The sequence below is a fragment of the Culex quinquefasciatus genome, chromosome 1 (genome assembly GCF_015732765.1).
Source record: "Culex quinquefasciatus strain JHB chromosome 1, VPISU_Cqui_1.0_pri_paternal, whole genome shotgun sequence".
NCBI lineage: Eukaryota > Metazoa > Arthropoda > Insecta > Diptera > Culicidae > Culex > Culex quinquefasciatus.
Window position 1 is genome coordinate 102,388,512 of NC_051861.1, and position 22,356 is coordinate 102,410,867.

Sequence of the window (22,356 nt, forward strand, 5' to 3'; positions counted from 1 at the left end):
TATAAGAATCTAGATTTCGAAAGTCGTTTAACAAACATTTATTCCATCAGAAATCCATGACTTTTTGTTTCACAAGCATTGTCGCTTTGTTTGGTCGCTTTATGTTTTGTTGCCTCAAACAATCAACAAACGTTGTTGAAACTAGTTGTTTTTAGTGTTTCACTACCTGAGAAGCTTTTTACAACATAAATTATAACATAGTTGTACATTTTTTGGCACGTCTGGTACGGTTTGTCCATGCATCCTTTCTCCCCCTGCATATTATCCCATGATCGGAAGAAGGGGAGATGAAAGAGAGGGAGAGAGCAACATTTTTGCTTCTCCCAATTTTTTGACGTTTCGTGCAGGGTTGGATCAACAACAGTAGAGGCCAGCTGGAAATCAGAAATATAAAGTCCAAAATCGGTTGCATATCAGCTGTAAAAGCGCATTTAGTGCAGATGTCAAAACAACTTAGCTGTAACCCAGAGCTGTAAAGCGCTTGTAATGCTGCAATCTGACTTGTTTTAGTGCTGTTTGGTTACTTGGGATTTGAATTGTGACCCCGTTCAAAGAATCCTCTCTGCGGTAGACACAACGCAGTAGGGCTGGCTGTTTTAATTTTCGTAATGTATTTTCTTGTGCTCTCGGATATGTGGGGACTTAGTCTATCTCTAAGACTTTTCGGATTTATATTTTTTCACAAAATATGTTACAAATGAGCAATAGACTAAAAGTTTGCTATTTCAAAAATATTTATTTTTCTATTATTTTTTAAATTATTGACGTCTCTCGCTGTAAGGCTTTGTGCAAATGTGGGTGGTCAATGTTTTCAATCGCGCACCCTGAAGACGCCATCTTGATTTCTTGTTTGAAGACTCATCCCGGTCCTGCCCACATAACTTTCGTTGTGGAATCTTCACCAGGGTTAGCCTCCCGTCTGGCCCTGGAATGGGCATTGCTTTCGCTTGCTGCCACCAACAGTAAACCGCTTAAAAGCGACACAAGTAGAAGTAGGACTGAAATTTTAAAACAAGGGAGTACATTTTAGGTTATGTATTAGGTGAACACGATTCTGCTACACTCTTACAATTTGCAAGCTTCATGTTTCTCGGAATAGCTATTGATCTCGAGTAAGAAAGTTTCCTTTATATGAAGCTTGTTTTCAAAACATTAAGTATTTTGACACACGTGTTGAATTTCAAAATCCAATTAGCATTACGTGCAATGCAATGCAAATTTTGCATCATTACTTTTTGTTCCACAATCGTAGCCGCTTTGTTTGTCAATAAATGTTGTTGAAACCAAGTTGTTGGTAGTGTTGGATTCACTATCACAGTAAAAAATTGTGCAAATTTGGAAGGTGTAATTTTGGAAGATTGAATATTGACTCTTTTATGATGTAATTTGAGGGAGCGTTCTTTTATTACGTAATACAAACATTTGGATTTTTCAACGCCCTCTCCCTTCCTCGTAACAATATTTCCATAAAAATTTTAAAAAATGTAGTACTACGGCAACAAAGTAATTAAGAATATTATTTGCTGGAATTAATGTAACCACTGTTAGAGTGGAGAACCCCGAAATTGCCCACTTTATGTAGGAACATTGGGAATTGTACATTTTCTGGAGCGTTCGGCGCGGTATGTCCACGTATCCTTACGCTCCTTTACATTCTGTAAAATGCGATCACAGAATCCTCTCTGTGGTAGACACAACGCAGTAGGGCTGACTGCTTTAATTTTACACGGATAGAAATTCTGTAAGCAAATCCGGTATCGCTATGTTGTCGATTTTGGGAACATTTAAAAGTTACCGGATTTGCTTACATGATTTTATAACATAACCTTCCTAGGCTTTGGTGTTCTGAAATCAGGGTTGGCCTCCCTTCTGGCTCTGGAACGGTTATTGGTTTCGCCTGCTGTCACCAACCATAAATTGCCCAAAACCGGCACAAGTAGAAGAAGGACTGAAAATTTTAAAACAGGGTAGTACATTTTAGGTTATGTTTTGAGTGAAGTCGATGTTGTTATACTCTTACAATTTGCAAGCTTCATGTTCCCCGGAATAGCTGAAACATCTGTTGGTTGCAGAGAAATAAAGATTCTTTTATAATAGTTTAGATATTCTCATTTTTCTTATCACACATGTAAGATTTCAACAGACTTCACATTCCAATTGACATTTGCATCATCCAATTTTGTAGTTCTAGCATTACACAGCTGTTTTATTCCTGCATCAAACTATCTAATAGTGCATAGAAATACATTGTGTTTGATAAAAAATGGTCCCAAGATGCGTTAATCGACAAATGCTTTTATAACTGGTTATGAAACTTACTTACTGAACAGTCGCAACAAACCTCTTGAGTTGATTTTTTGTTGTGAAACAAACATAGTTTGAAATGTCAAATTATTCGATCCTGCAAGTAATATCTACACACAAAATTTTGTCACACACTAAATATTGTCACACACAAAATTTTGTCACACTCCAAATTTTGTCACACACCAAATTCTGTTACACACCAAATTCTGGGACAATGAGCAGCCAAATAAAACGTGTTTGTTATTGTTTACATTGCGTGCTCGTGTTTTTTGTTTATTCAAGGTCAAAACTTTGTTTTTCGAATCGTCAAAAAGTGACAGCTGACAGCTGGAAAACCCGCCTTACCTTACTAATCTACACACATTGACGTACGACAAGATAGCATGAGCAGAATAGAGCTATCTAAGCCCGATCTCACACACACTAGCACACCATTTGTTTTGCTGGCTGGTACAAAATTTAACCTCACTTTTTTCGTGTACGTACACGCAATGCATGCGCACGTAGATAACTCTATATTCTGCCATTGTCTTTTGCAAGCAGAACATAACCAAACTTTTCGGCACCCTCAGCAAACGTCAAATCAATATAAATTGCTGCCGGATCTTTTCCCGGATCTCTCCCATGAAAAGATCCGGCAACAATTTTGTACGGTTTGACGTGTGCGGAGGGTACCAAAAAAGGAAAACAAATCGTTTGGGCGTCATCCACAAAGTACGTCACGCTAAAACCATCGAAACGAAAAAAAAACAGAAAAATGCAAATCACGGTGCGCCGGAACAGTTCACAAAGATTCTAGTACCGCTAGCGTGATGATAGTGGGGCAGCTGCAGTTCGCCTCAACTTCTGCGGCAGAACTTCTTCGTGAGAAAGCCCTCAGCCAGAGATCAGCAATTTCCGATACTCCCGAATGCGGAATGCAAAGTAGTGTGCGCGCTCCTGTGCTATCGGAACGCCGCCCTTTTGCCCCGCAGAAATGGCACTCTAATGGTCGGGGTATTGTAGAACCACGGTGGTTTGGCGTTGTCAAATCAGAGGGAACCTTTTCGAAGAACCTGAAACGATTTGTAAATATACAATGAATGCTGATGTTGAGAACTGTCACTATTGACGATTTGAGACTCCTATCATTTCGATTACTGTCCAATTGTCTTTTGCAAGCCAGAGTCTCGGCCCGAAACTTCAAACACGAACAAAAGCAGCGAACCGAAGATTGGCAATGACGTTTTGGAATTTTGACAGTTTGGAACGCATGAATTAACCCATTATCGGTTTCCCACATGGGTGATGTGAAAATTGTTGCACATGGTTGAAGTGGGGAGTTTTGCAACTTATTTTAATTTATGCTAAATTTCAAAATTTAAACACGAATCTACAGCGAATCGATGTGAAAACTAAAGATACATTGAAAGGCACGATGATTTGATGTGCAATCTTAATCAGAATCGCGGTAAAAGAGGTTTAAATCGAAAAATAATAATAAAACAAATTCTGGTCTGGAATTTAACGAAATTTTTTTCTGTTTTGGAAGACTTAATGTTATTGCACAATGGTTATAGATTTTTTCACAAAAAAGTAAATTTTTCGGTTCGTCCACAAACAATCCCATGTTTGTAAACAAACGACGCCATATTGCCAATGTTGTTCGGTAGCTCATATCAAGCCATCGCCGGGGCCCTGTTGCAAGCAGAACATAACCAAACATTTCGGCACCCTCAGCAAACGTCAAATCAATACAAATTGCTGCCGGATCTTTTTCCGGATCTCTCCCGAAAAAAAATCCGCCAGCAATTTTGTATGGTTTGACGTTTGCGGAGGGTAAACAAATCACTTCGTGCATCAGCCAAGGGATTTGTTTACGTTTTTCGGCTCCCTGCGCAAACGTCAAACCAAACATTTTTTTTCGAAAGAAATCGTTACCCGACAAACTTCGTTCTGCCTTTTTTTTCGTTTGTTGACGTTTTTTTTTGCTTTTTTGCTTATGCAGCCTACTGTGATCAAAATTAGATTTTACGTAACTTTTTACTCACAGTTAGCCGATGCTCCGGAATAGGTTCCAGAGTGGCCAAAGTGTCAATTAGTTAGCGTATAAACCTTCCTTGGGCTTATACGAACTCAACGCAACAAAGAGCACCTCTATCCGACGCTCCGTTTTGAACTGATTCGCGTTCGAACAAAACCATCGAAATTTTTTATATATATAGAAGATAATCTGAGCTTAGTGAAATGTGACAGCTTCTGACATGCACTGTTTGTTTACACTGAAATAAAAAAATAGTACCAAATTCCTTTATTCTAGGAATTTCGCCTCTTTTCCTTATTTAGTAAGCGGTTTTTTTGGATTACTTAATAAGGAAAGGAGTCAAAATTCCTAGAATTTAGGAATTCGGTACTTTTATTTTTTTCAGTGTACAATTCGTTATAGCTTTATTAGAACGATGTTTATGCTGATTTGGATCGCTTGGTTTTCGTTTGTTTGTTTCATGAAAGTATAGCTAAAAATTACAGTTTATCAATTTTTCAACCCAAATCTGACAGTTGCCTTGTTTACGCATTTCTGGGTAGGTTTGGTTTTGACGAAAACTGAGTGATTTTGAACGTTGGGCGCTGTCCAATCAGCGGGGTTGCACCTGCAAGAGATGACGAGCTCCCGATGGGAAATCATCCCGCGCGGGATTCCGGGTTGCATTAGAACCTGCCACAGAAAAAGAAGGAGGGGAGGGGAGAAAAACGGCCCAGTCACGCCAATTTGCAAGAAGCAAATTACCGTGTGGCACAACGGTCAGAATGCAACAGAGGAGAAGAGAGATATTGAAGTTCTGATTTGTTGGGGCATTCCCGTGTGGACTCATCCTGGAAGGGCAGAACCCGGGGGATAAAAATGTTTTGATTAATAGAGTTGTACTGCCAATTATCAGGGGGGGGCATTCCAGAAAGAAGGGAGTTGCACTCAAACCAAAGCAAACAATAGCAATTGCGCGCACAGATCGATTCGATCGATGGATCATGCAACTTCTAGAAGAAGGGTTTCTGTAGCGAAGGTGCGTGGCCGGTGGCCTAGATGAGTTATTGGAATCACGTTTGGTTGCCGGGGATTGCGTGCACAATCACATAAAGTTGGAAGTCACGACGAAGGAAATGGTTGGATTCGCTTGCGGGGTTGCATTGGAAGCTTGTATTAAAGTGCCATTTCAAGCCAATTTAGGTGGCTTTGTTTTGTGCGTATTCTAGGTTCTTCTGCAGTCTAGAGAGATTTTTCGAAAATTCAGCAGTTCTCAAACCAACTTCAACTCGTTTGTCACCTCGTCTTGACAACCAGGATGGGGTATCGTGCTTCCGCTAGCGCTGATCTCGCGGGCACTTCATGAATAGCGAAACCACAGAGCGTAAACCTGCCACTTCACACCTTCGGTTGACCACACGATGCTCAGCGCAACCAGTTATCTCCCAGCGACTCCGCGAGATGTCGCGGCACTATTAATTTTATTGTTGTAATGATTTATCGCCCCAAGATGACCGCGACTAGCCCTGCAACCACGGGTATTGATGTCCCCCCAAGCTAGGTCGTCGTTCCGTTATGCACTGCAGCTGCAGGACTAATCTAATAACTGCCACAAAGAGCGCGGGACTCGTGGTAGCCCGAAGAAGTTTTGCAATTCGAGACGCGCTCCACCTCGAAATCTGCACGTGGCTTCCGGCGTCGTCAGAACTTGTCCGGATTAATTGTGCGGAAAATCTGAGAAAAAAACTTGAAGAAATGGACTCGTCACTCTGCTTTCTTGACGTATTACTTAAAACTACATTGTAGTTACACCCACTTAAAGCAGGGATGTTTGCAAACGATTCAAGACCTACTCACCATAACATACTGACCTGGTCGCAGAGGAGAAAGTCGGCTATCCATTTAATGTGAGGCTTATTATTTGATGCCGCGAGGGGTTACTGGATACGCGATGATTAGGAATTCGTTCCAGGTGCTCAGCCCTGCTGGGTGTGTAGGAGTTGGGTGGAATGTGCGACGCAACCATCAGATTGATACATTGTAAGTCTTTACAATAGCTGGGGAGTGATCTGCTGACCATCTGACATCGATTCCAGTGAAAACTGAAGACCCAACACCAAACATATAAATACCTACAGACAAAAATACATAGATTGTACAGACATGCACAAACCATCACACCAGCACCACTGCTACGGAAGATCTGTCATAAGCATAAAAAGCAAAAAACGTCTATTTTCAAATCAACAATCGCGATGTTCGCTTTGTTCAACACGAAAAGATGAATTTTCGCGTAATTCGTCCGAAATACATACCGTAAATTACTAATTGCACGCGGGATTGATTAGTGAGGGTAAGGAGAAGAGGATGAAGGAAGACTGAGTGGAAAGAACTTGCATTAGGAGTGAGGGAGTTCTATGCAAGGAAAAGGAAGGTTCTGGGGGAAGAGCAATTCCGGGACGGCCGAAACTTATGTCCAGAAGACATTTTTAACTGAAGATTGATGACTGAAGACCTTCAGATTGTAGACTGTAGATTGAAGACTGAAGACTGAAGACTGAAAACTGAAGCTTGAAGACTGAAGACTGTAGACTGAAAACTGTAGACTGAAGACTGAAAACTGAAAACTGAAGACTGAAGACTGAAGACTGAAGATTGAATATTGAATATTGAATATTGAAGACTGAAGACTGAATACTGAATACTGAAGACTGAAAACTGAAGACTGAAGATTGAAGACTGAAGACTGAATACTGAAGACTGAAGACTGAAGACTGAAGACTGAAGACTGTAGACTGAAGACTGAATACTGAAGACTGAAGACTGAAGACTGTAGACTGAAGACTGAAAAGTGTAGACAGAAGACTGTAAACTGTACAGTTGTCAGTAAACTGTCAGTAAACAGTAAACAGTAAACTGTAAACTGTAGACTGTAGACTGTAGACTGAAGACAGAAGACTGAAGACTGTAGACTGAAGACTGAAGCCTGTATATTGAAGAATGACGACTGAAGTATGAACTCTCCAGAACTCAAACTCAGTTCGCAGCTTCGTCTATGCAATGTTGCATCGTTTGCAACCTCTCGCATGAAACTTTGTTGCAGCTGCTGCAGCTGTCATAAAAAAACGTCCCGCCATCCCAAATACGGCAAGTGACTTTTGATTAGCGTTGCTCCCGCTGCGTACACGGCCGTTACCAGCACCGCTGGGTGAATTTGTCGCCATTAAACGCTCCGCTCCGGGTTCTAATGAGTAGATGGCCCGAGCCGCAGTAGTAATAGCTTAAGACATTTAATCTCTCCGCGGCAACCCTCTCTCCGCTGATTTATGATAATTGGAAAGTACGAACGGTTTGTAATTTCAACTCTGACGCCGTTTTGGTCATCTCTTCGTCGGTGGGCCACCACAAAGTTGGCGGTTGTTCGCAGCTGGCCACGCGCGCAGTGTTCTGTAACGGAGTGCGCTACTGTCACTGGCGGGCGTGATAAATGTTCGCGGAAATCGAACCGGACTCGTAACTCATTTGGCCGCGTTGACACCGCGGCAGCGGTAGCGGTACTTTCGAAATTCGCGCGCGAAACCTAGAACAGAGGGTGATAAATAGTGCTAACTTTTCGGACCTTGTGTGCAGTTCTCGCGACGGGGGAGTTGCCCGTGGTTCGAAATCTCCGGTAATTAATCTCAAGGGGACCACCGCCGTGGCCGTCGTTGGCCAGCATCCTGGTCCTGGTTGCGGTCAGGCTGACCTGATAATAGTGGTTGGCAAGAACAATGAACTTCAGTTGATGTGGAGTTGCAGCTAAGGAACCTCTGATAAAACGCGTGGAACACGATTTTTGCAAACTGTCAAAATAATCAAGATCATTAGATCATGGTAGTCCCAAACCAATGCTGTTTATCGTAGGTATGCGTCTTCTTGGTTTGCACTAGTGTGAGTGCATTACTTTGTGCCACGAAAATCAAACAATAACAAAAAAACAAAGGGCCATATCATGAAAATCCAAACATAAACAAGGTCAGCTTCCATTGTTTTTTTTTTTTTTTGCACGCAGTGACATAACCAAACATTTCGACGCCCTCCGCAAACGTCAAACCAGTATAAATCTGCTGCCGGATCTTTTTCCAAATTTGCATGATTTGACATTTGCAAAGGGTTCCAAAAAAGTTCAACAAATCAGTCAAAAAGTTTATTCGTCGTTACTTTTTTGCAAGGTTTACCACTGGTAAACTCGAAAAAGAGGGTTTGTTTTCCTTGCGTTGACAGATAAAGGGTACTTGTGACTTTGAGTGTAGGTAGAAAGCACTCTCAAAAAATGTAAACATTTTACGCAAGCTTGTTTTTGAACTGGCGTAGAACCTTATTGAAAACTTGTATAAAACGTTTCACCTCCTTCACACAAGTTCCTCACCTGCAGTAGATCACAAACCGTGGCCGCGGCGACCCTTGCCTGCAACAAACTATTCGACTGGCTTGCTGGACGCCAAGCGGAGGGTGTGGCCCCAAACAGGGTCGGGCGGCCAACCTCGGCTGATTGATAGGCATCGCGATTTGTGTTGATAGGTTGCGCGCGGAAAGCTATGCGAAATGTGTGCGGCACGGATATTGGTAGCGGAGGTGGTCCGAGGTAACCGGCGAGGTCAAACAATTTATCGAGTGACCCGCGCCGGTGGTGATTTGAGGGATTGTTGACGTTTGACCCGCCCGTGGAAGAGCTAGATGCTGAAGATTAGCGGAACTTGTTGAAGTTCCCACCTCTAACGATCTTGACGGTCTGGACATTGACATCGCTTGATCCGAGCATCAACTGACATTCACCACTTCTAAACGCAACTGTCTCCCATCGGTGAGAGCCTACAAATTGCCGTTTGTCCCCAGTTGATATCCCACATGCAACCGCCACCTCTAGTCCAGGTCTCCAAACCTTGACACGTTGTTCTCCGTCATCGGCTGACATTCATTTCCATATGTCGTCCCGGGGTATCCATTCCGGAGTCATGTCCAAGTGCATGTTCTAACTAATTACTCTCCGTTCGCAGAGCGGACCCTGCCGGACACGGGGGGTTTCGTGCTATTGGCATTGACAGTGCGCCGGGCTTTGGTTGCAGGCTTGATTTACGGTGATTGTCCCCGGCAATCCAATCAGTTAAACGCGCTGGTCGGTGGCGTGCTCTCGAAGTGCAATTGACATTTTGTGATGTATCGTGCGTGACAAAGACGACTCAAGAGATCTGTCAAATCGCCAAGATTCTTCACTTGAGGTTGAGCGAAAAAGGGTAATCAAAAACAGCTGTCAAAACCGCCACTGCTGCAGACATTCTGCAATTCGTGTACAAAAAACGTGGTGGCCAGGGCTACTGTGTTGTGTTAACCGCAAAGATGATTCCTTGATTTGCTTACCTTGAATGCAAACAGGATTGTTTCTAAATATGACAGCTGCAAATCGACAAACGATCCGATTTGCGGTCAACCTAGTGCGGTGCGGTGACCAGCGCGAGGACAAGTCCCACGAAGATCTAGGCGGCGATCGTGAGGCGTCCAGTTGCGTCGCTTGGCGTTATTGTTATTTAAATGGGCCGTTATTAATAAATTGTGTTTCGCGCGGTCGCAACGAACATGCAATACGGACTTTGCCTCATAAGTTAATCTAAATTATTATCTTAATTATTCGGCCCATTGAGGGGTGCTCCAGAGAGTGCAGTTGCATTAATTCAAACGTTAAGATCGATTTGACAGCCCCCGCTCGCGGCGTCCCGCGCCGCACTTCAGGTTAGGATTTTATTAAAAGATTTTTCTGCCGCGTTCTAGGCCTTAATCGAATAGCGTGGTTCTAGAGTTGCATGTTCGTAACTAGAACTAGAACTCACGTAACTTTCTTCGGTCGACCCTGCCAGGCCGCGAGGGACCTGCATGTTAAGGTTGGCAACGATTTTGCATTCCGGCATGCGGGGAAGTAATTATGAATTAAGGTGCACACTACAATCCCTCCAGGTGGCGCGCGGATATCGAAAGGGAAAAAACCCATTTACATGGGGTCATTAAGTGGAAAATTGTGTTACCGTTTCACTTTCGATTCAAACGGCCGGCTGACCAGACCGCGGTGTGGCCATTTGATGGCTAATGACGGAACTTTAGGCTCGGGGTTGGATTGAAATGACGATGGCGGCATCGCAGCGCTAGATTGATGTGACACATGAATTAACACAAGCAAAGTGGCGCTGTTGTCGATGAAGGGCATTGAAATTGCACTGAACTGGAGAAAAATGCATCTCGGAGAGGTCGGATGACTTCCTTGACGATAGAAATGTATCTTACAAAAACTGACCTAAAGATATCTTGCAGAAATTGACCTGAAGTTATCTTGAAAAATTGTCCTGAAGTTATCTTGCAGTTTTCTGTTATCTTGCAGCGAAGTTTTATTTCATTTTAGTATTCGCTTTTAAGAACATTGCAAAATAACTTCTGCCATCTCGAATCAACCCCTCCGACGTTGACACCCGTCAATGCAAAACTAACAATTCCGCCCTTACTCTCGTCAATCCTAACCTCAAAACTGACCACCAGCTCGTCGCATCCCACCACCCGTCACATTGCAACCGAGCTGTCAACATTGCAGCCGCAACTCCTCCAACAATAGTAGGTCAGCTCACGTCGACCTACATCCATCATCCGTGCGGCAGTGAGACTTGAAAACCTCACAACAGCCTTGATCCACGGCGGGGGGCGTTACGATTGCAGATTGCATCACATTGCAAGCATGCAGCGCCCCTCGGTTTGCCCGGATGGGTCATGGGCGTCCGTCTATGCAAATATCTGCGCGGGCCTCAGACTGGCAACAAGCTCATAATCTCGAAGAAGGAATTGTTGCTCCCGCGGCTATTCTGGTACCTAACCTAACCTCATAAAACGCAGAACGTTGCGAAAATAAATCTGATAGAGCGCGCAACACCAGTCTGGGCTATCCAGATGTTATTAGCTTCCACCATTAATGAATTGCGCGGTATCCCCGCGGGGCGATACTTGGAAGTGCGAACCCAAATTGTCCTGATGATGATGATGAGACTGTGAGGCGGATAAAAGTTGTGTGGAATTATGGACTCGGACTAAAGTGTGACTTAAACAGGGCAAAGTACCGTAATTCTCGCCGCAGTGTGATTAAAAGCTCGTTGACTCGTTGAAGTGGTGACGTACCTACGCCCGAACATTTGCTTTTAATACCAGAGACGTCTTGTCCATCGCAGCAAAGCCAAACAGACGTAAATCTGTTGGCAAATAAATCAAGCAGCAATTTAACGGTCGATTTGAACGATAGAAAACTCACCACGACCAGTTTGTATTCATCACCGCTCACGCGTTTGACAGTTGCATTAAACTATGTGCCAGGGTTGCCAAACCTGCAGCCCGCGAAGCCATTTCGTCCGACCGGCGACGGCTTTTGAAAAATATTCATTGACGTTCATGAAATTTTATAAACTAAAACCACAGAGAACAGAAGTATATCATTGAACAAACAGCATTGAAAAACGTGTGTAAAAATTCAAACCAAAATACGTTGAAAAGAGCTAGGGTGTGCACCATCCGCCTAGATAGCGCCACTTCCAAAATCATGATGGCCTACAGTAGCAGAACGTTGGACCATCTAATCACTGCATAAAACATTCCGTACGAACGACATCAGACCAATGTCTGACTGCCCTTCATCAGAGGGTTGCAATTTTACGCGCCAAAGAAGGTAAACAAAACGAAATCGGACATAACATGTGTAAAGGGACTATTTTAAGTTGTCGCTTGAAAAATCATTTTTGAATGATTTTTTTGTTATGTTTTTGTTAATGTTATTGCATTTTTGCATTATTTTTAGTCAACTGGAATTATACAGAAGTGAATTTTATATTTAAACAAGGTTAACATTTATTTTCTTTCGAAATTATAGAGTTATCTAAGCCCGCTCTCACGCACACTAGCACGCCATTTGTTTTGCTGGCTGGTACAAAATTTAACCTCAATCTTTTCGTGTATATACACGCAATACATGCGCACGTAGATAACTCTATTGAGCCTTTTTCATTGTTAGGTCAAGTATTCTCAGCCGCGACGGTGGCGCCGCCAAGCGTATCCTGCACACTCTAATTTCTTTGATGCAAGATTGTATGCAACGCATTTTTTTAGTTTACACGGTTTACACACAAGTTAGAACCAAGATGTACATCTGTTCTCTGTGCTAAAACCACCGGTTTACGCTCAGGCGTTACGCTTTATATTTCGTCGATTTCTCTCGAACGACGCAATATTTTTGCAATCTTTATCAAGCAATTAATACGTCTTGTGCAGATCTACAATTTGCTTTCAAAGTAATATAAAAACTTTACACTGTTTTCAAGGTACAGTTAAACCGCGCATAGTGTGCAGGCGTTACGCTTTGTATTTAATCGATTTCTCAAATACGCGTAATAATTTTGCAATCTTTTTGAAGCAAATTGTAGACTGAAACAAGACGAACAAAATGATTCAAAAAGATTGCAAAAATATTACGCCGTTTTAGAGAAATCGCATGGTTCAACTGTATCAACATAACAGAAAACGTAACGCCTGTGCGTAAACGGGGATTTTATTGTACAGAGAAACATCTTTTTACGCGGTGGCGTTACGCTTTTTGTTTCGTCGATTTCTCCATAACCATACAATATTTTTGCAAGCTTAAAAAAGCTTTTGAAGATCTGAACAAAACCTACAAATTGCTTTTAAAAGATTGCAAAAATGTTGCGTTATTCTAGAGAAATCGACAAATTAGAAAAAAACGTAACGCATCGCGTAAAAAGAGGTATCAGTAATTCTTCATCTCTGGAGTTTTCAGTTTTGCTTTTTGGATGTTTTTTAATACCCCTGACTCAAGGCGGTCTCAAAAACACCCAAAAAGCAAAAACTGGAAATTTGGTTTATTGGACCTTTTAAAAAAATCCAGATCTGTCAATTATTTTTTGTTTATATTCCCAAGAAATTATGGCACAAATCTGTGGAAAATCTGGGGAAAAATCTGCAAGAGAGCTTGTGCAAGTCTCCAGACGCACGCCAAAAATGAGCCCGCCATTTCCTTAACTACAGTTTGATACGAATTACCTTCACCAAAAATAATTTTGATTGAACAGAGAAATTTTTTTTGTAAGTGGAATCAATACACTTTGTAGGGGGACAGCATCTAATTCAATCGTGCCTCTAATGTTGCCATATCAGCACTTTGTCGTTCAAATACAGCACATAAAAAGCGTTTTCAACTGAAATAGCAAGCATGTTTCTATCAAAAGTTTAGCTAAATTAGTTTTCTAAATACTGAAAATCAGCAAATTGAATGGAGTTAGGAGCGAGTGCTTAACCTGCCAAACATACGAGAATGTCCCCTATTTCGTTTTTTTCTCTTAACTTAAAAACTTGTTTGCAATTTGAAAATGTCTTATTTTCAAGGGAAAATAGTATGGGACCACCCTAACGAATTTCAAAAATTGTCCAACTTTATGTTTTTGCCTTCCTCACCTTACTGAGGAAAGGCTATAAAATCACTCGAAAAATGAACTTCTCAATTAGACCTCCTAGACCCACCTTCATGTATACCTATCGACTCAGAATCAAATTCTGAGCAAATGTCTGTGTGTGTGTGTGTGTGTGTGTGTGTGTGTGTGTGTGTGTGTGTGTGTGTGTGTGTGTGTGTGTGTGTGTGTGTGTGTGTATAGGGATGTGGGTCTGTGCACCAAAAAATATGCACTCGATTATCTCGACATTGGCTGTACCTATTTTGTCCGTTTTGGTGTCATTCGATCCGTCTTGGGGTCCCATAAGTCGCTATTAAAAATTATGCAGTTTTGTTAAGTACTTCAAAAGTTATGCTAAAAAACAACTTTGACTAAAGTTCGGAAGATTGTAAAAATGGTGGTTTTTGTAAGAAAACCTGTCATGTTATACATTTTCAGAAAGGTATTTGAAAGACCTTTCCAATGCGTCAATGAAGATCAATTGAAGATCTGACAACCCTATCAAAAGTTATAAGCACTTAAGTGTCAGTTATGCACTTTTTGGAGGCCGGATCTCAGATATTTTGATGAAAACGTTGTACGGATCTCTCATGCGATATACCGTTGGATAGGTAATCAAAAGACCTTTTCAACAAGAACGAATTTGATTGGGGATCTGGCTACCCTATCAAAAGGTGTAAGTATATAAGTGCCCTGCAATATGAAGACTATCCAATCTAGTGGTATGAATAATGAGTCAAATTGATAAAACACTGAAAAACATCGCCCTTTTGTGTCTATTTTGGATAGCACCCTTTAAATGTGAGGAAGGCACCAACCACCCTAGGGTGGATTAAGTTACGTTTTCATGTAATTTTGCTCGCTAAATCTGCCCTCAGAATTGAGCCAATGTGTCAAAATCGATTTTTGGTCATATTTTGGGATTTTTCTGACCCTAATTGGGAACCACCCTATTTTTGAACCAAACCAAAAGTTGCCCCTTTCCATTTGCAACAACTCTTCTGAAGACACCAAAGCTCCAAAACTTCACAATTCTTCGGATAATCCAATTAATTTTGCGATCTGGACCACTGTGCAATGACAATCAAAACGTAACGCCTCCGCGTTAAAAGGCGCCGGTGCTTATGTTCCACATGACCATCATGACAAAGAAAATTGCTTTAGAAATTTTAACTTTTAATTGCATTTCTATTAATATTTTTTCAAAGTCAAAGTATATTCCGGATATATTTGGGATTTCAATGAATTAAGTTATTAATTTAAAATTCAATCTATAATATCTTATGTATGCACGTCCCTAAATTGGACATGTCGATGTATACGACTATCGTTACGGGCGTTACAAGTCACGAGAAATGCTACAGAGAAACCTCGTTTTACACAGAGGCGTTACGTTTTGAGATTTGCCGATTTTTCTGGAACGACGCAACATTTTTGTACTCTTTTTGAAACAATTTGCACGTCTGGTTCAGATCTACATCCACGTCAAAAGAGCTTTCTCTATTTCAGAATCCTGTTAGAATCGACCTAATTTGGGACTTCGTCTCTGTCACCGAAATTGACTTCTGATGCTCCGTATTCGTTTGTTGATTCAACAGAACCTGTTTTTGCAGCTGAAGTCTACAACTAAGTTGATCACAACTTTGGAACGGTAATACAAATAAAATTTGAATATCATTCTAAACGTCCATTTACTCCAGAAAGAGCTGAAAGCGCCACCCTGGTCCGAAGAAGGATGTAGCTAATTAATACCACAACTTAATAATGTCAACAGGAAGTAGTTCAACTCGTTAGCCGGATCGGTTGTTACAAAACCGGTGACATCTACAGTTAAGTTGTTCTAACGCTCCGCACTTAATTTGCATCCTAACCGCTCAGCCAAACCCGCCTCTAGCCGATGTTTCCAATCGATCAACTCAACAGTCCTCCCCTTGAAAGCCACTGTACTTGGTCAGTGAAGCTCATCGAGTTAATTGCCCTGGAATAAGCTCAAGTGACATAACGCAGCCGTCTCAAAACTTCACTTTCTAGCGAGCCCTTCTTGCGATCGTGGACGATCTTCTTCTTCGACCTCACGCAAGTATACGTATAATGCTTCGCGCAAGAGGTGCAATCTACGCAATTACAGACATTCCGGTTGAGCGATGTGCGCCGTGCAGCCAAGAACCTGCTTCAGAATTGCTCTCCGGGTGCCTCCACTCGGGGCACTCTAATTAGGAGAGCAGGTTCTTCATTCGACGGACAACACGACAAAGTCATCACGCAAGAAGAGCCCCCAATAAGGTGATATGGGACGAAATTGCTCGCAAGGTCGTCTGCGCAAGAGCTCGGTAAGGACCGCCGCTGCGCTGCAAGGTGGTGCAACCTTAAATGGAATGGCACTTGCCACGGAGAGGCCGGTCTTGATTGCGACCGCTATGGCCACGGATTGGTGCGGTTTGTTTTTCTCTCGTAAATAATCAGGATATTAAATTGAATTGCTCGCGTGAGAGCGTGTGGTACGGCGTAATTCTTTGGGCGGCGGCCGAGATTGAGATTACTGTTCTAGTGGAGGGGGCGGGGGGAAATCTTCCGCTACAATGTTGTGTTGGGGCGAAAATTGGCCCCGGCGGATGTGCGCCTCGTTGGAGATCGTTCTGCTGCGGTGGCGCCGCTACGTAGCAGTAGAGGAATTCAATCGAAGGATCAGAAATTGTGAAATCAATCATCGACGGGAGGTTTAGTGGTCCGGCACGACTGCAATTGTCGGAACCTTTATTTTTATAGGCTGCAGACTTGTTGAGGAAACCGCTTGGACGAGCATCATGATGGGATTATCTTCCCAGGTGCAGATTAAAATTGCTCAATATTCGCTATCTGGACTTGGTCGTGGTAGATTCCATCACGATCAACGAAGACGTAACGCCCATTGACGGACCGACTCTTCGGCTTCTCAGAATTTGTTTGTTGACCATAGAGCTTTGGGACCATCCATAAACCACGTGGACACTTTAGGGGGTTTGGCGATTGTCCACGATCCATACAAAAAAGATTTTTTTTGTATGGACAATTGTCCACGAAGGGGGGGGGGGGGTAACAGATTCCCAAAAAAGTGTCCACGTGGTTTATGGATGGTCCCTTTATGACGTTTCGCGTACGCACACTAGCACACCATCTGATTTTGCTAGCCGGACAAAATTTAACCTCAATCTTTTTCGTATACGTACACGCAATATATGCGCACGTAGTAACCTCTATTAACATTTTCTATACAGTAACACCAGTTTTTAAGCAAAGGCATTACGCGTTTTGTTCCGTCGCTTTCTGTCAAACCAAAAACACATTTTTGTAAGCTTTTAAAGGCGATTTGTAGATCTGTACAAGACATAAAAAATGATTCAAAAAGGTTGCGTTGTTCCAGAAAAATCGTCAAATTACAAAACGTAACGTGACAAAACCTCAGACGATAAAAAGAGATTTCTATGAATCAAATTATTGACAGTTCCCGCTGAGGAAATTAAAGCTGCAATCGGCCCTAGTAAGCCCGATTTTATTCTACCATAAGACAAATTGGGGCGTTACATTTCTCAGAGGGTTGTCTCCTAATGTGGCATTAAGATGAATCATCGTAATGAAATTTCGGTGATAAAATTCCAACAGCACACGTGGTTTATGGACGAGCCCTGAACAACAACAAAATTGTGACAGATGACCAAAGAGTAACACCACGTAACTCTAACGAATTTTTGAAGAAGAATTTTTGCATTTCCGTAGTAACTTTTCAAAAGGGCGAAACCTTGGATGTATCAAAGCAGCAGGTGTACACAATATTTGCAACCGAAAACAACTATTTTTTTCCTTCTTTTTCATCTAAATTTCTTTTATTACGTAACTCAAAAATTAAGATTTTTGGACCGACTCCTCCCCTTGTTACCAAATTTCCATACAAATCAAAAAAATATGGTGCGTAATCCTTAAAATTCTGCGTTGCGTAATTAAAGTATGTTCCCTAAATTGGATTTTCAGTGATTTTGACAGCTGGTAATAATAGTAACGACCGTAACGCCAGCGCCAATCCCCAGCGGTAGGGTGGTACTTTTCTAATAAAGTGCAGTTATTTAAGTTTGGTTTAAAATAAATGTAAACAATTTTGAAGATCTTAACTCACTCCGGAAAAGCATCAGATTCATTTGCTGGCAATTTGCACCGTTTCGCGCAAAAAGGCCCAAACTAATTGCACCAACTGTCAGATAATGTTAAAGCCAAGTGACTCCTCTCGCCAGCAGATGACAGCGAGACGTCTTCGCGAAAGCCTCCTCGAAGATTGAGCATCTCGAGAAGTAGTTTCTTGTGCCAAAATCCCACTCGGAAACCACAGTGATACAGGAAAAGGGGTGAGATCAATCAGCGGTTGGAGTGGTCGTTTTTGCTTGAAGAATCACTGCTTTCGAGTGAACTACCGCCAGTTCTGGCCAGAACGGCACCCAACGGGTTTCCCAGGAACCCCGTGTGATGGATCGTCGTCGTCGTCGTTCGCAAGCCTCTGGAAGATGGTGTATAATTACAGGGTGCTCTCACTCTGAAACCAACACCAACTCGGTCGACGACGACTGCTTGTTTCACGTTCAAAACAAAAGAAAGGTCAGAAGGGATCTGCGTTCGTAATTCAGTCAGGGAAGCACAACCTCCTCATCAACATTCCGCGTCGCGTTGAGGATGACCTTTGACAGGGCTGCAACAACAACTCCGCAAGAAAGAGAGACTCGCGGTGATAATTACGCGAGCTGGCAGCACTTCTTGCATTGTCATTCGAAACCTTCGCGCACTAGTTCGCGGGGTGCGGTTTGGAGGAGCTCGCTGCAACACTGTTGCAGAAGCTGAAGGGTCTTCTTCGCTGGCAAGGTTTCGGCTTACAGCTTTCTTCAAGTTGACCTCGAGGTCTTCTTCACTGGTGTAACCGAGTGGACGCTAAGCTGACCAAGGGTGCCATTAGTCCGGCATTGTTCTGAAGTGTCCTGCAATAGCTGGTCCGGTGGACCAAGAACATCCCAAGAACTTGGCTTGTAACGGTCGCTGTAATTGAACCTTTGACATGTTTTGCAGTGCAGAATATTTATAGCTATCTTCCTGTTAATTACACACCAACTCCAAGTTCAATATCTGCCAAGTCACTCGATAACTGCACACATCTGGCTCAAGCCCATCGTCTAATCCCGTTCGAGTGTGCTGTCGCCGAGCTACCAGAGCGTTAATAATGAGCAAATAAATCATTCCAAACTCATCGTGAGTTCTCGAAAAGCGCCGTTCAACACCTCCTTCTCTCTCGGCTAACTTTGTAGCAGCGGCCTGAGATTCCTGACAAGGCCGTTCGCCACTTTAGGGCAGTCGTTGTTGTCGCCACGACTCGATCATACATCAACAGTCCATTTTTAATACGTGTGTACAAATTGCAAACTCGCGTTCGAACCGGGGCTTGGCCGGCGCAACTGTCCACTTAGAAGTGGATGCTGACGACGACGAGGGGCTGTCGATATAAATTATCGACTCGGGATTTTCAATGCAGCTGTTCTGTTTATTCGACGGCAGTCGTTTGTTTCAACACTTGGCGGTAGCACCACCTGGTGGACGGAAGATGCAGAAGCAGTGACACCTCGCGTGGTCACCGCGAACTTCACAAATATGGTAGCACACATGACATGCCAAACTGGTGGCGAATGGTTAATTTATAGGCTGTTGGTTACTTTGTTACGCAGAGGTTTTGGCAACCCTGTGAAGCTGTCAAACCGTGCGAAATTCGCTTTTAGTCACCCACGGTGCAGATGCCCTTAGCTGTCAAACGGAAATCTTGCAACGATTCACAAAACATCTGTTTTCCTATCCGCTAAACAATCTTCAAAGTGTGACAACAATTCAACACTGGTTCAGCTCACCCTGCAATATCCAACAAAGTCAGGTGCCCTCCCCCTCTGGCGGCCACATTCTGCAGAAACAAGATTAGATAAAGAAATCAGCTTATTCAATTAATATCTGACCAGCACCATCGCGGGCAAACAGCTCGACGAACCGCCAGCTACTTGGAAACTTGGGAAGGGAGGCAAGCCATTTCATTTTGCCATAAATTTAATGTCCATAATAATGAAAACGAGCGCGTGAAAAGCACTGTTTGAGGTGTCATTTGGCAGATTAGAATAATGGCACCACTGCGCTGTCGAGCCACCTACACGCACCCCCTGTATTAAGTGGTGTGAGGTGCTTAGAATTTTGCACTCAATGACATTTGTCCGAGATTTGTTCCTGATGGCGCTTAGGCTGAAGGTTGGGAATTGATCGTCCCGGCTGTCGCTGGCGATAGAGATTAAGTGATCTTGCGGGTTTTTATTGAAATTAGCGCTGAATTGATCGATAACCGTAAGGAAAATGGGGTTTAATGGTGATTGATCTAAGGGTAGGCACCCCTGTTTGATCTTGTTTAGTGTAAACATGTCATTTTATCAAACTTTGATGATATTGTTCAAGTTTGGCAACCCTGTCGCAAAAGCGCTTGCGTTACGACCGTTACGAGCGCAACCAGCTGTCAAATGTTTGTTATTGTTTACAATCTTGATTTGTTCTTCAGAGGGAGCGTTCATTCATTACGTAACACAAAGTTTTAGGGATTTTTAATCATTTATTCCTCGAAAATCAACAATAGCTTAAGCAACAATGAACTTCTGGTTGACGGCATGTCCGACCAGCGGGGCGACATACTTGGCCGCCGCTCCCAGGTAGTTGTTGTATCCGTAGCCGTACCCGGTGTGGGCCAGCGGAAGTCCCCACGGAGCGACCTTTGCGATGGTGGGCTGGACAAGGGACGCGACCTTTCCGTGGCCGTACCATCCGTTGTAGGCGCTGTAGGCTGGCTGGTTGACTCCGTAAGGGTAGGCAGCGTGTTGGTTCCAGTAGTTGAGACCGGTGTAGGTGTTCAGTCCGTTCCAGGAGTTCAGTCCGTTCCAGGAGTTGAGACCGTTCAAGGAGTTTAGACCGTTCCAGGAATCCACGCCGTAGGTGGTCACTGGCCACGAGCTCGGGACATGTCCAGCTTGGGCGACAACGGCCAAAGAGGCGACGAACAGAGCGATGAAGGCCTGCAAAAGTAGAATTTTGATTGGTTTTGTCCAAACTTAGCTATTGATTAACTTGCGTTCATTTTTTTCACGATTGGTTTCACGCTTCTTGGACGAAGTTGACTATCAGACGAAGAGCTGCTGGTGAACTATGCTGACAAATGCGTGTACAAGCGGTTTTATACCATTTGGGACAACGCATCCTGAAAGCAATTTGACCCATGTTTACCCATCCAACCGTATCGTAGATCGTAAGTTTAATTGGGTCACAAGGTTCTTAACTCGGAAGTGATTGTCAAAATTCGAAATCGAAAAAGTATAAAATCACGGTTCAGGACACTGCCAAGCATAGTACACCAGCAGCTCTTCCTTTGATAGTCAACTTCGTCCAAGAATCAACCAAGCGTGAAACAATGAACGTAAGTTAATCAACAGTTTGTATAACTGCACATCACAACTATTTATCTTTTCGGGTAGGCCTTCATCGCTCTGTTTGTCGCCTCTTTGGTCATTGCCGCCCAAGCCGGACATGTCCCAAGCTCGTGGCCAGTGACCACCTACGGCGTGGACTCATGTAATGGACTGAACTCTTGGAACGGACTGAACTCCTGGAACGGTCTCAACTCCTGGAACGGTCTTAACTCCTGGAATCATCAAGCTGCCTACCCGTACGGAGTCAACCAGTGGTCCTCGCCAGCCTACAGCGCCTACAACGGATGGTACGGCCACGGAAAGGTCGCGCCCCTTGTTCAGCCCACTATCGCAAAAGTTGCCCCGTGGGGACTTCCGCTGGCCCACACCGGATACGGCTACGGATACAATAACTACCTGGGAGCGGCGGCCAAGTACGTCGCCGCCAACCCCGGATCGGTCCATGTGGCCCCGCTGGTCGGACATGCCGTCAACCAGAAGGTGATCTTGGCTTGAGCTAATAAAATGTGATTTTCCTAAAATATTGATTATATTTTGTTAATTTCATCAAATTCGACGAAAACGCTTCAGCGATTGATAAATGTAAACGTGTGACAGGTGGTTCCGTAACGTCTGTAACGCAAGCGCTGCAGCTTATTCAACACAGTTTTCTAATGAGTTCTTTGAGTTCAAACCACTCCAGAATGACATCACTGAACCGACCTGTCAGTCTAACAACCTAATTTAGCAATCATCCCGGACAAGACAACAACAGAAAGACTTCACCGTAGCAGGTCTCCCCGTCATCGGACCTCCCGCTGGTCCCTTACACACACTCAGCATGTGGGTTCGTCCAGCTCGGACGATCGATCGATGTCTTGTTTCCCATCATCAAAGACCCCGGGTGTGTTTGCCCGCAAAGTGCGAAAATCAGCGTCTTTCGTCGACCAAGTGTCATTTGCCGACCATTCCCTGGAGGCTCCGTTTGGAGCCCCAGATCACGCAATCTAGTTCACACGCGGAGATCTGCCAC

General features: G+C 43.3%; 1 protein-coding gene across 1 annotated transcript in view; it reads left to right on the plus strand.

Annotated features, from left to right (window-relative positions):
• The window catches only part of LOC6040719 (cadherin-86C), a 313,005-nt gene that overhangs the window by 247,648 nt on the left and 43,001 nt on the right, over positions 1 to 22,356 (plus strand). The gene's annotated exons all lie outside the window — the stretch shown is intronic.